General features: G+C 46.4%; 1 protein-coding gene across 2 annotated transcripts in view; it reads right to left on the bottom strand.

The window, feature by feature from the left end:
* Maml3 (mastermind like transcriptional coactivator 3) overlaps positions 1 to 13,184 on the bottom strand; it is a 394,119-nt gene that overhangs the window by 33,252 nt on the left and 347,683 nt on the right. The window lies entirely within an intron of this gene.

Genomic DNA, 13,184 nt, shown 5'->3' on the forward strand with positions numbered 1-13,184 from the left:
TGGGTGGGTGGGTGGTTGTCCTGAGGTGACAAAATGCTTTTTAAAATACCTCTCCTGAGTCTCTGTCTCACGATGACATTTTTGCATATGAGTTTAGATCTTCTTGACTATGACACCTAAAATACTACTTGGAGTGTTCTTACACACACACACACACACACACACACACCCCGTCACCCTTAACCTAAAGAGTGTTTTTAGGTTCCAAGGGGTGGTATATAACATGGGTGGGTCTGAAGGGCCCCCAGGGGTTCAGAGGGATAGGACCTTATACCTGGGGTCAGGGAGGGAAAGGACACTGAAAAAAACCCCAGCCCTGGTCACAATTTTGCTCACAGCAAGCCACAGAGTTACAATGACATCTTTGATCTAGAATCCACAAAGGATTCATTCTTACTTCTTGTGGTGTCTGCATGCAAGGTTACAACATGGCTCTTTTTGATAAAGAAAGGTACACATTCAAAGCAGAGACCTCCAAGGAGCTCCCGTGTAAAAGGAGGCCTGTATTGCATTTATTACTACTGTGGTCTAGGCCCAGCAGCAGAAATCTGAAGCTTATAATTACCTGCCTGACTCTGAAATAGCCCTGTCTTCTCCCTGGCCTGTGACTTGGAGATTTGAATTTGAACTTTCCTTGCAGGTAGGCATTTCAACAATCTCTATAAAATGTCGCAGATGGGTATCTTTAGGTCCTCCCCAATATCTTGTATTTCATCAACTCTAAGACTCATACATTTCAGGGCATACTGTATATACTACGAGGAAGAGAGAGAAAAGCTGCCTACAACACAGTGGCATGACATCGACTGTAAGATGCATTCTGACTTCAGAGAGGCAAGAAAGTGCATCTTAGGAAGTGCATCTCTGTAATGGACCCCGGCCTGGGGCTGGAGCCCTGCCAACCCCTGGGTCCAGAGTGGTAGCTGCTTCTCCTCCACTGGGTGGTACCCACCCTAGATGGAGCTTGGCTCCCTTCACACTCACAGCCCCACCTCTGAAAACAGGTAGATGATGACAGCTACTCCCAATCCTCTTTGGAGACGAGGAGAGGGCATCTAGGGAAAGTGGCTGCAGGTCCCAGGAAGTCTTGAGGGCCGGGCCTTTCCTCTCATGGCTTCTTCAGACCAAGGCTTGGCACCAACACCTGTTGTTTTCTAAATGGTGGTTAATTTTTTTTTTAATCACATAACATTGTACGTATTTCTCTCAAGAGAGCTTGTGTATAGGTAAGAGGTAACGTGCTCACTCAGATGAGCCAGAACTAGCACCCAAATGATTTTTGCTTGATCCTAGAAGACAAAAAGGCTAGGAGCAGGGAATAATTTTTAGAAGAAAATCATGTTTCTAAGCTGTTAATGCTTATGTCACCAGCCACTTCCTTGTGGTGACACAGGTAAGGCCATACGGAGGGAAAGACAATGGGATAGCAAAGGTTTTGCTTTTTTTTTTTTTCCTTATCTGCTAGGTCAAGATAATAGGATACACTACAAAAGTGTGGAATTTACTCCTTCTGTCTTCAAAAAGACTTACTGCAGTCTTGAGTCTAGTTTAGGAGAGGCTCAACTAGTAAAAACCAGATTTACAGGAAGAGTAGCCTCCACGTGACTCAATTTCTATTTTCCTTCCCTTTTTCACTGTGGTAAAATATAGATAACATAATATGTATCCTTTCCCCATTTTTAAGTGTACAGTTCAGTAGTATTAAGTACATTCGCAGAGCTGTGTTACCATTACCCCTATTTCAGAACTTTTCCATCATCCCAAACAGAAACTTTGCATTCATAAAGCAGACTTTCTTTTTTCAGTTCTTTTCCTTTCATTTATTTATTTGCTATGAGCCTTTTAACTGTGATTATGAGAACTGATGCAAATTAGGAAAGGATGTGGAAAATGCATGATGGGAAAATCCAAAGATGAATTTCAGAAGCCAGTGAGAGAACTATTACAAATGGACCTTTCCAACCGTCTAACTCCATGCAAATAAAATATAATTTTACACAATGACTGAAGGAAAACCAGGCGATTGTAGACCTTTTATATTCCTTCCCACCACAGTGCCCGGGGCCGAGGTCGGAATTCAACAGTGTGCAAGGCTCACAAGACAGTGGCTATTAAGCATCCAAGCCTGGCCTGCTCCTTTCTCCTGTCCATTCATTGCTGTCCATCTCTCCTTCCTCTCCGGCATTCACCTTTGCTGGGCAGGTGCTGGCATGAGCCAGGCCCAGTGCTGGGCACCCTGCCTACCAGGAAACATGGGCATCGGCTGTTCCTCAAGCCACTCCTCCATCAGGAGGGAGACACATGGAAATCAAAAATTGCCATGAGCAAAAGGGAGATGAGGGAAGAAGTAATTCTGTGTGGGGCCTGGAGTGGGGTCAGGGGTGGGAGTTAATGGAAACCCTCTTCACCCAAGGCAGAATTAAGACCAAGATTCCCTACTCTGTGAGCAAACATTAATACGTGATAATGTTCATAGGACAATCACAGACTGTGCGTCACATGGAACTATGATGACGGGTGAAAAGTAAAATATAAAATGGCATCTAACCTATGACTGCAACCGTGTATAAGCTTAAACAAGTGCATAATGTAAAACACACACACACACACACACACACATATATATATATAACAAAGTTGTATTAGGGAGGTCAATTATGGGTGATTTTTTAAAATTTAAAATTTTCATTTTTTAAAAAAATTTAAACATAGCTGGGTGTAAGCTGGGTGTAGTGGTGCACACCTGCAATCCCAGGGGCTAGGGAGGCTGAGGCAGGAGGATCACAAGTTGGAGGCCAGCCTCAGCAACTTATCGAAGCCCTAAGCAATTTAGTGAGGCCCTATCTCTAAATAAAACATAAAAAGGACCGAGGATGTGGCTCAGTGGTTAAGCATCCTGTGTTCAATCCCTGGGACAAAAAAAAAATTTAATATTTACTTATATTAGCTTACACTTTTTCTTTCTGATTATAAATTTATCCACTCCATAAAATTTGGACAACACAGGAAAACATAAAATAAAGAAGCAAAACCACTGCTAATCATTGTTACAAAATGGTAATCACTTGATAACTTTCCCAGCTAAATATATAAGCCTGAATATCATTCTACTCTATGGAGGTGTTATCATTTATCTAAACAATTGTCTATTACTGGACATTTAAATAACTTTCAAATTGTCACCACTTAAGGATGAAGTAAACACTAGTAAATAGTAAACCTTTGTGCTAATCTCTGAGTAGTTCCTTCAACTAAATTCTTAGAAGTAGCTCAGTGTTGACGAGCACGGATATTTTTAAGGCTCCTGTCTCAGTGTCTGTTCTCCAGTTGGTCTCTGCAATGTTTTTATCTAATTATATTGCCATCAGGAATATACAAGGGTCTCTTGATTATGCTTTAGAGTCATTTATTTTAAAACGACCAATTGCCCCTGTGCAACGACGATTCTGCATGTTTCCTTCCTAATGAACATAACGGAAGACACTGCAATAAGACCACTGAAACGACACGCAGTCACCTGCGCCTTCCCCTCGGTTTCTTTTCCTCTGCCCCAAGCGCTGGGTACGGGCACAGGCAGCCCCTGCTTTCCTCAATCAGCCTGCTGACATCTGATGTCTCTTGCCCTCCCTTTTCAGGGTGGTGAATGCCCAGATGCCACAAATACTATTCCCCTGAGTTGTCACCTGAGATTCTTCAGCTGTCTGCTTGGAGGCAAAGCCCTTGTGGATCACAGTGGAAAGCTGCATCCTCATTCCTGTTGCTGGCCGGACCAGCTGGCCAGCACCAATTCTTATGAATGACAGCTGGTTTGCTATTCCATATTCCAACAGCCATAAGCCAGTCTAACACCTGTAGGCTCCAGGAAGGAGAGGCACCCAGAACAATACTCAGAAAGCCTGCTTCTGTTCTCTGGCTTGGACCTCTCACTACCTTAGCATCTTGAATTGAAGGTAACTCTCAGCAAAGACGGCAACCAAGTTGGAATCTATTGCTCTGTTACAATGGCAGGGGGTTTGATTCAGGATTCCTAATTACTTTTTTTGGTCCACATATATAAAAGAAAGAGGAATACTGAACTTTTGCATGTCAGTATTGGATAAACATTGACACGCATGAAAAACAGATACTGCTGGTGTAACTACTAAAGGCTAGCACGTTCTATCAAAATTTTTGGTTATATGATTATGTTATTTTTTATTAAAATATTTTTTATGTTAGGTTTGTATGAATTCTAGGCAATGGATAGGAAATAGGAATAGTTAAAATTAACTATTAATTGAAAATCTCACAGTAACAAATTCCACATTTTGGAATTTATAATTCAATTTATTTAATAGGAATTACGGGGTCCAAATTTGATTAAAGGCAGTTTTTGCAAGCTTGAAGAAAAATTTCTAGCTCAGCAGAACTTTTGTCAAAATGCGGGTGTGAGAATAGGACCTGGAAAGTTAAAAGTTACTTGTTTCTTTACATAATTCATTAGAAAATTGTCCACACCGTAAGGGAAAAAAAGCAACTTTCCGCTGAGTAGCATAAGAACAGCAAAGACTATTGGTGCTCCATCAGACCTCCGAATCCCAATTTGTAATTGTTTAGTATGTTTTGGAAGTAACTCTCCTCTCCCAGTGAAAAAAGTTGATTATTTTGAAAATCTGATGTGCAACAGTAAAGGGTTATTTGCCTTTTTGCGAGGGTGGTTCTGGGGATGGAACCTAGGTCTGATGCATGATAAACCATAGATGGTTTCCCATATGCCAGCTAACTTCTACCTCCCAGGGAAGCTGGCTTCAGGAGGTTGGTGCAAATTCAAGCTGGTAATAAAATACTTTTTGGAAATGACTTGGATGTGGCTGTGCTAAGCTGGTTTAGGCTCCTCCTGGCATGAGCAGCTCTTTGCTCATTGCACAGTCCCCCTCCCCCGCCCCCACCTGGAACTCTTTGCTCTAGACTGGCTTAATGGCTGACAGCTCAGTGTCCCTAAACTGTGGTTACTGTGACTATTTGCACACCACATTCTTGAGAGTCAAAGTAAGAATGATTCTCTAAGGAAACATTGAGGTTTTGCAAAGCTGGAGCCCCTGCCCTTCTCCCCAAGGTTTTCAAGGAGGCTCTCAGCTTTGCAGGACCTAATATGAACGTATGACTAAGCCACCTGTCACTATAGCTCTGCCATCGGCAGCTTGGAAGCAACTTCTCAAAGAAAAAGGATAATCCACTCTGGAACCAGGATGAAATCAGCAACCCTGCCACTCTAATCCAGACTCACACGTTTCCGTCCTCTGAAAACAGTGCTGCCATCTTGCCAGTCTGGCAGAGGACCATCCTAGACCCTTCCTCCCTTTGTCCTTCTTCATGGCCAAACCATCAGAGAATCTGGGAGATTTCACGGCCTTCACGCCAACCACCTGACGTTTCCTTGCGCCAGGTCTTTAACCGCCCCTGGGTCACAGTGAGACTGTTTTCTGCTCTTGGTTCCCTTCAGTACACCCTCCAGCCCACCCATGAGGCTGATCTTTCTGATCATGCCTGGACCCTTCAGTACTCCTGCCCACATCCCCCTAAGAAAGGGAAAATCATTTTCCTAGCAGGGTAACTTCATGACCCAGCTCCCTGGCCCAACCAGGTGATGGCCACCAGGTGACGGCCACCACTGGGCCCCCCGTACTTATTCTGGTCCTCCTGAATTGCTTTTATTTGGCTGAATGGGTCTTGCTCTCCCCTCTGTTTCCTCTATCTCACACTCTCCTGCCTGCATCCTTCACCAGGCTCACTCTTTCTATCCATCCTTTCACACACGCCTTCTAGTACCACACCCAGGAAGGCTTCCCTGTCATCAACGTGGCTGGTTGCCATCTGTCTGACCCACAGTGGCCTTCTAGAACCAAGTTCTTGACTCGGCTCATGGCTGTTTTCCTTTAACCTTTCCTGCCACACAACTGCAGGATGATCTTCCACATGTCATCAAGCACTTCTGATTCTCTCCTGCCGCCTCCTTGATTTTCCATTAACAGCTGGCCCAGGTGTTTCCACCTGGCTGTCTGCCATCTGAGGACTAGCTTGTCCCTTCCCCAAGTTCCTCTGTATGATTCACATCTTTCTCAAAGCTTTTCCTGGCTAAACTAAAGTTTCATGGAGATTGCCAGCCACTGACAGATGTATCGACTGATATCCCTGTTTCCAAAATATCAATCACACATTCAAAGGATGACTGAGCTGGAAGGGACCTCGGGGCCGCGTGGCACCTGAACTTCTCTCTTGATGGGAATTGACAGGAGATTTTGTTGTATGATTGTCCATCCATCCATCCATCTGTGAAAAGTCACAGTGATTGATTGAAAGACGGGTTCTAAACTGAACCTAATGTATTCGGAGACAGATGTCCAACAAATCACAGTCACCCAGAGAGGACCTTCTTGCCCAGATGTTTCCCCTTGAATCCCTGATGCTCAAACTGACGTGTGGGGGAAGAGAGAAATGTGTCCACATAAAGCTCTCAGGCAGGGTAGCATGGGGCACAACAGTTATGACAGAGAGAGAAAACCCAGCAGCACGAGAACGGTCCAGCTATTTCCCTGGGGAAGGAAAATCAAGAGGCTTGGGGGATGGCCATGAACCGACTGCCTTGACTGTCACATACTGCAGTGCACTGAATAAAGACAACAAATCTTTTGGAACATGGCAGAGAGAACCCTGCCACACACCACATCACATCCATCCTCCCTTGTCCCGGGGCCTGGCCTTCCTCCTCTCCTGGCACCAGCTTTCCTCTTTCGCAAGTCTGGCTGCCGCTAGCTGGGTCCTTGTTGCAGGTGTGGGAACCCAACCTGGGGACTAGCAATGAATTCTTTTCACACCTGAGCAAATTGTCTTCTAGATTCTACAAAGAACTGTTGACAGCAGGGGCGCTCTTTAGGACTACGGGACAATTGCGTTTTGGGCTTTCTTTACCTATTTTTGTACTTCCATAGTTTCTATAAGAGGTATGCATTATTTTAATATTGGGGGAAAAGGAAAATGATGGAAGATTACAAAATCTTCTGCATCGATGCTGAGAATAAATGAATAATGGGAGATTGGAGTGAACTCGAAGGCCTGAGCCGACTGCCCCGTTTCACACAAGGAGCAAAGTTAAATAGGAGACTAGTTTTGGGCAAAGTTTTAGGACAAAAGATTAAACATAGATTTGTGAAAATATATAAAATAAAGGAGGCATCTTTGCCATCATTCCTTAGTGCTCTTACACATAGAACAAATATGTCATCTTCAATCTGGCTTCCAGATAGGTGTTGACCTGGAAAGAGTTCTCTCACGGAAGCTATGGGGCACGGTTCTGGATAAAGGCAGCAAACACGTTGACACCAACCTGAAGAGATGAGCAAGGACCTAAGGCCACCTGTGTAGTTTCTAAGCTGCCGGGAGGCCCAGAAGAAACCCTAAGCACACTTAGCAGAGATCCATCTAGAATTCAGGTGAAAAAACAAATCAGCTGCCCAAGCTCAACACGGGAGGCAGGAAGTGGGTCAATTTGAACACGGGCTTTGGAGTCAGAGTTGGCTGCGTTCAAATCCCAACCCTTTGGGCAAATTGTATGACCTGTCTCAGCCCCAGAACCTGTGGAAGAATTAAGGACAGTACTCATGGTACAATGTTTAGCAGAGCTCCAGGGTTCATGTGCTTGTAACTGGCAGCTGTTGTTATTATCACTATTTAGTGTGGTCTGCTTGGGTTGGGTGTGCTGAACATGGTGGAGTTTCATTGCCACAAGAACAGTAAGAACTGATAAAGAGATAAGGCTGGGAAACAAGTTGATTTGATCTTAAGCTGTAGAATCGGGGAGGAAAGACCATTCTGTACTTATCAGCAGCCACCTGGAGTCTTGTTCTGCTCAGGGCACCAATTTTTAAGAGACATCAGGGGGGCTGGAGGGCACCAAGAATTGTTTGACAAGACAACGAGAAACAGGTGAAGAAAATGCTTGCATTTGATAAAGAAAAATGAGAAATGCTACTGAGATACTTGAGGGGCTATTCTAAAGAAAAGAGAGTCAAATTATTATTCTAGAGGACAAAATTCTCAGAGTCCTCAGCTGAGTTTGCTTAACAAAAGGGAAGGCTTTCAACAGATTGGACAATGGAGCAGATTGCTGGATTCTCCATCACTGCATGTGTTCAAGAAGAGCCCGGGTGAGAGTCACTTAGGGAACTGGAGAGGTCCTCACAACTGCTCCCCATGTCCCCTTGCCCTGGGCAGCGGCAACGCCTCTACTGCTTGACCTCACCAGGCTCCCTCTTGTCTCCTTAATTACTCTTAGGAAGGACTCAGTCTCCAGATTGCTAACCGTTTCCTCTAGGGCAGAGGAGGCACACTCTCATGCATCTGGCAGTATTCACTGGTGACAGCCCACGATCAGGCTGTGCAGCTTGACAGGCGGTACAAAGAAGAACAAAGCACCCAGGGAGCACTGGTCTGGTGGGAAACGGACCCCTCATCAGACCCCTGTGAAGTGGGGAGGCAGGTGCAGAGAGAGATTGAAACCAGGCCCTGGAAGGACCAAGGAAGTTCAGCTCACCCAGCCTGACTTGGTCGAGGAAAGCCAGGGCGGATTTTCTGGGGGAGCAGATTCTAGAAAGTGTACAGAGGAAACATCCCTGAGGACCATCAGTGAGACGCCGCAGGGCTGTGAATCGCAGGCCTGTCTTAGGAGGAGTCGGGGCTGGGGAGGCTGCAGGGGTGAGAGCCAGAGAGCCCAGCATGCATTTCGAAGGGCTGCATGAGGAACTCTGGCCCAAGCCCCGAGGCTCCCACACTAACCCTTGGCTTCATCTGTGCAATTGTGGGTTTCATTACCGTGTTAGGCAGCCTCTCGTCACTGTAACAAAGACCTGAGATAGCCAGTGTTTTATTTTGGCTCCCCTTTTCGGAGGTTTCAGTCCATGATCAGTTGGTGTCACCGCTTTTGAGCCTGCGGTGAGGAAGCTCATCACGGCAGGAAGCATGTGTCAGAGCAGAGCCACTTGCTGCATGGCCAGGATGTGAAGGATTAAGAGAAGTGGCCTGAAGTCTCCCACCAGGCCCCACCTCTTCAAAGATCCACCCCTCCCAAGAGCACCACGGGCTAGGGACAAAGCCTTTAACTCAGGGAGCCTTGGGGGACACTTAACCAAACACAGCGATCACCACGGTGTGTGCTCTGTTCCAGGAGCACCGGGACCTCGTCCATGGAACTCACTATTGTGTCCCCAGTGTCTCGTCCAGTGCTAGCCCCTCTTGTCTGTTTTCATGGAGAGAATGCGTGGGAACAGGACACAGGGTTTCTGTGACGTTTCCTAAGAGCAGCCCCGGCCCGGTGAGCACAGTGAGGGGGTGCTCTCGTTGTTATTCTTCCCAGGCATCTCCTGTTCTCCCGTCTTGTTGGCTCTGCATGCTCTCTGCTCAGCACCTTTGCTCTTGCGTCTGTCCCTGTTTAATACATTTTGATGGGTAATGATGTTTGCCAAACAAAACAGCCCCCAAAGAGGCCCCAGCGCATAGAGCAAGAGAAACACGCAGCATCCTCAACCACAAGATGCAAAGGAGAGAGAGGGGGCTCATTCCTCAATGGGAACTCTAAAACTCATCTTCACAGCCATCCTCCTCAAGAGTGTACAAGGGTCACACCTGGCTCCACTGCCAGACTGATGGACAACGCTGGTACCTCACAGGGACCCCTGGATAAGAGGCAGGCAGACAATGGTGGGTGGGAATAGAGGTGTCTGTAGACCCCACGGGCCGTAACAACCATTGGAAGGGGTTTCAATGTGGTGAGGTGAGAGGGTCTCCCTAGGGAGGGCAGGAGTACAGCCGGGTGGGCACATCGGTTATCCAGGGGTAGAAGTTTGGTTTCCTCACATTGTTTTCTCTGGCTTCTCTCTCTCTTTTTGGCCTGGGAACCACCTGGGACTGGCTAAGCACTGGTTACAGCTGGTTACCAGCTTATCTTGGTTAAAGGAAATTGACCAAAGGTGCTTCTTGTATATTACTTGTTATGAAGATTCAGGGGAACAGAACTCTCTCAGAGAATCCAAGGATTTATTCAGGGACTGAGTCCAAGGGTGCTTAACCACTGAGCCACATCCCCAGCCCTTTTAAAATATTTTATTTAGAGACCCGGTCTGGCTGAGTTGCTCAATGCCTCACTAAGTTGCTGAGGCTGGCTTTGAACTCACAATCCTCCTGCTTCAGCCTCCCAAGCTGCTGGGATTACAGGTGTGTGCCTCCTCTACACCTGGCAACAATCCAGCTTTTTAGGACCTGGTAAAAAGGTCGTGCATCCCTTAACTCCAGAGAGGAATTTCTCCTGCACAGGAATAAGCTTGAAGAGAACTCAACATCCTCCCTCTTCCCAAGTCCCCAAAGGATAAGCTCCTTAAAAAAAATCTTGGAGTCTCCCTTTTCCCCTGCATGACTTAGGCTCCAGGCAATCTAAAGAGGAGTCTGGATTTTGTGGGAAAGAGCGAGGTGGCGGCTCTGAGTTGGCCGCTGTGGGGCCATCTGTTTAACAGAGCAGAGGTACCAGGCCAGAGAGGCACATGGCGTTAAAACATGCTGGGTCACCGGACCAGGGTTTCTGGTCAGTTCTTGAATCAGAAAAGAAAATGAACCTTAGGTGTTAAAAGCTGTGGGGAAGCTGAAGCGACTTCAATTGCCAAAATAAACAAAATTGCTTAATTAATCTAACCAAAAAAAAAAAAAATCCTGTTCAGCATTGGATTAAAAAAATCCTGTTGATGTTGCCCTTGTTTATTTGGCTGAGTACTGGACCGAGAGGGTATATTTAGCCTCAGTGTGCCTGCAAGATTGCATCTTGCAGCTCAACAGGAAGTATCTGGAGTCACAGCTAAAGATATCTCTGCATGTTCGGAAATTTAGGAGCAGCTGTAAAGTGGAGCTCTGGTGGGCAGAGGGCTGGAACAGTCTCCCTTTCAAATGAGGGAGGCCGTGGAATTAAACACTGAATGTACCAAGTTCATGGCGGGCAGATGCACCTGACATGCTAAAAATAACCAAAGTGGAAGCCCTTCTGTTGTTCAAATAATCCTGAACCGATAGGCTCCTTTTCCAAACCTATCAGAAATGGGTGAAAGGGGGAGAGGGTGGCATTCCAGAAAGTGGGTTTGAAGCCATGCCAAAGGGAAGGAAATCATTTCCTCACTAGGCCACTTTTCAAAAATAAATAGGTCCTTTAAATGGAGAGAACTGAAGCGCAGGAATCAATACATTATTTTTTAATAACGTGAGACAGAAATGGTAGCACCAAAAAGACAATGCATCCCTAGTCTGCTGCTTGTCATGCTGACAAGCCAAACTTTCCCCATCCTGGTCAGGAGCCATTTATTTTTAAGCATCCTTTTGCTGGCCTCCCTTATCAGCAGCCCCACGCCCTGCTCACCGATGCCCAGCTGGAAAGGACCCCACACACCCTGCACAGGCCTGGCAGAGCCGCCTGCTTAACAGTAGGGACAAGGACGAGTCTGTGCGATCATATGTGGCCAGGCAGAGGGGCCAGTGCCCTCTACTGAATGGCCGCCAGAACCAAGAATCATTTAACTTTCAATTCATGGCGGAGGACACTGCCATCTTTCCAGGTGCCACTTTCCCTTTGTGCAACATGGAGCTTGGAAAGGTCACCCCGGTGGCCTCCTGAGGCGGTGGGAGACAGAAGGAGACAATGCACAGGAAAGTGCTCTGTGCACCTGAGGGAAGATGTCGTTGCGTTGTGAGTGGGCATTCTCCTGCCAAGGCAGGGAGAAGGGCCGCATCTCCGCGTGATCAGGGAGCACTGTGCCCACAGACAGCTAGCCTGGGTTCTCCTGTGGGGGTCCACACCACCTTAAGAAGGTCGGAGCATTGTCCACATCCCTTCGGAGCAGGAGGGACATCAGGAAACAGACTTGCTTTCCATCTCTGATTGGCTCATTGCTGTCATTGCTGGCTCCGCGCCTCCTTCCAGAACTGCCTCCTCTGGGAAGCTCACAAAGCGGAGCTAGGCCTGGACTCGCTGGGCAGCAGGGTGGGCTCTGCTTAATGGGGAGGGTTATCACCAGTGCCCACCCTGGGACTGTCCCTGGGGAGGAGGGAGAGGCCCACTTTCTTTGGGAAGTCCCACGAATAGTTTCTGTTTGGCTGCCACTTAACTGAGATGATATTATTAATTTTCTCTGTTTTATTCCCCCCCTCCCCCTCTCTTCTGCCTTACAAGTCTCACCTAAATCTGATGAAAATTTTCAGTTCACCGTCGTGGTACCGTGATACATATGGATGAAAATATGTCTGCACATTGTCTAAAACTGGAAGAGCATATTAAAAAAGAGACTGCCTGTTGTGTTAGGATGATGGGATTATGAAGCCTCCTCTCACCGATTTCTGCACTGGCTAATGTTGTTAAATAGTCTTTAAAATAAAGAAAAGGATTGTAATTGGAGTTTTAACATTTTATAAAATGGCACTGTTGCCCTGATTTGGGCTGTACTGAGCTTGAAAGTGCAAAGTTAAAGGAACAGCACATATTTCAATATAATAATCATATTTTCAGCCTCTAAAATACTTCAAGTGTGGTATCCTTCATTTTAAGGTATTTTTTTTTTTTTTGAGAATGTAGTAAATGACAAAGGGCACGCCATGTAAAATCAAAGCTTAGCCACTTTTATTTGGAAAACCCCTGAAGTTTGCCATAGTTTGGATCTTGAGTGACCCCAAAGGCCCACGGGTGGGCGGCATGGACCCCAGCCTGCGGTGCTACTGCGGGTTGGTGGAATTTTTAGGTGGGGCCTAGTGGAAGGAAGTCAGGTCACCTGGGGTGTGCCCAAGAAGAGGATATTGAGACTTTGGTCTCTCCTGTTTCTGGTCCCCATGAGATGAGCAGCTTCCTCAGCCATGAGCTCCCATCACGAAGTGCCACCTTGCCGCAGCCCGAACTGATCATGGGCTGAACCGTCTGAGACAGTGAATCAAAGTCAACGTGCTGGCTGGGGCTGTGGCTCAGCCACAGCCTGTGTGAGACCCTGGGTTCAATCCTCAGCACCAAATGAAAACAAACAAACAAACAAATAAACAAATAAATAAAGATATTGTGTCCATCTACAACTAAAAAAAATCAACTTGCCTCTCTTCCTGTCTCTTTCAAAATTCCTCCTCCTTCTCCTCCT

This window comes from Marmota marmota, unplaced genomic scaffold (assembly GCF_001458135.2).
Source record: "Marmota marmota marmota unplaced genomic scaffold, marMar, whole genome shotgun sequence".
NCBI lineage: Eukaryota > Metazoa > Chordata > Mammalia > Rodentia > Sciuridae > Marmota > Marmota marmota.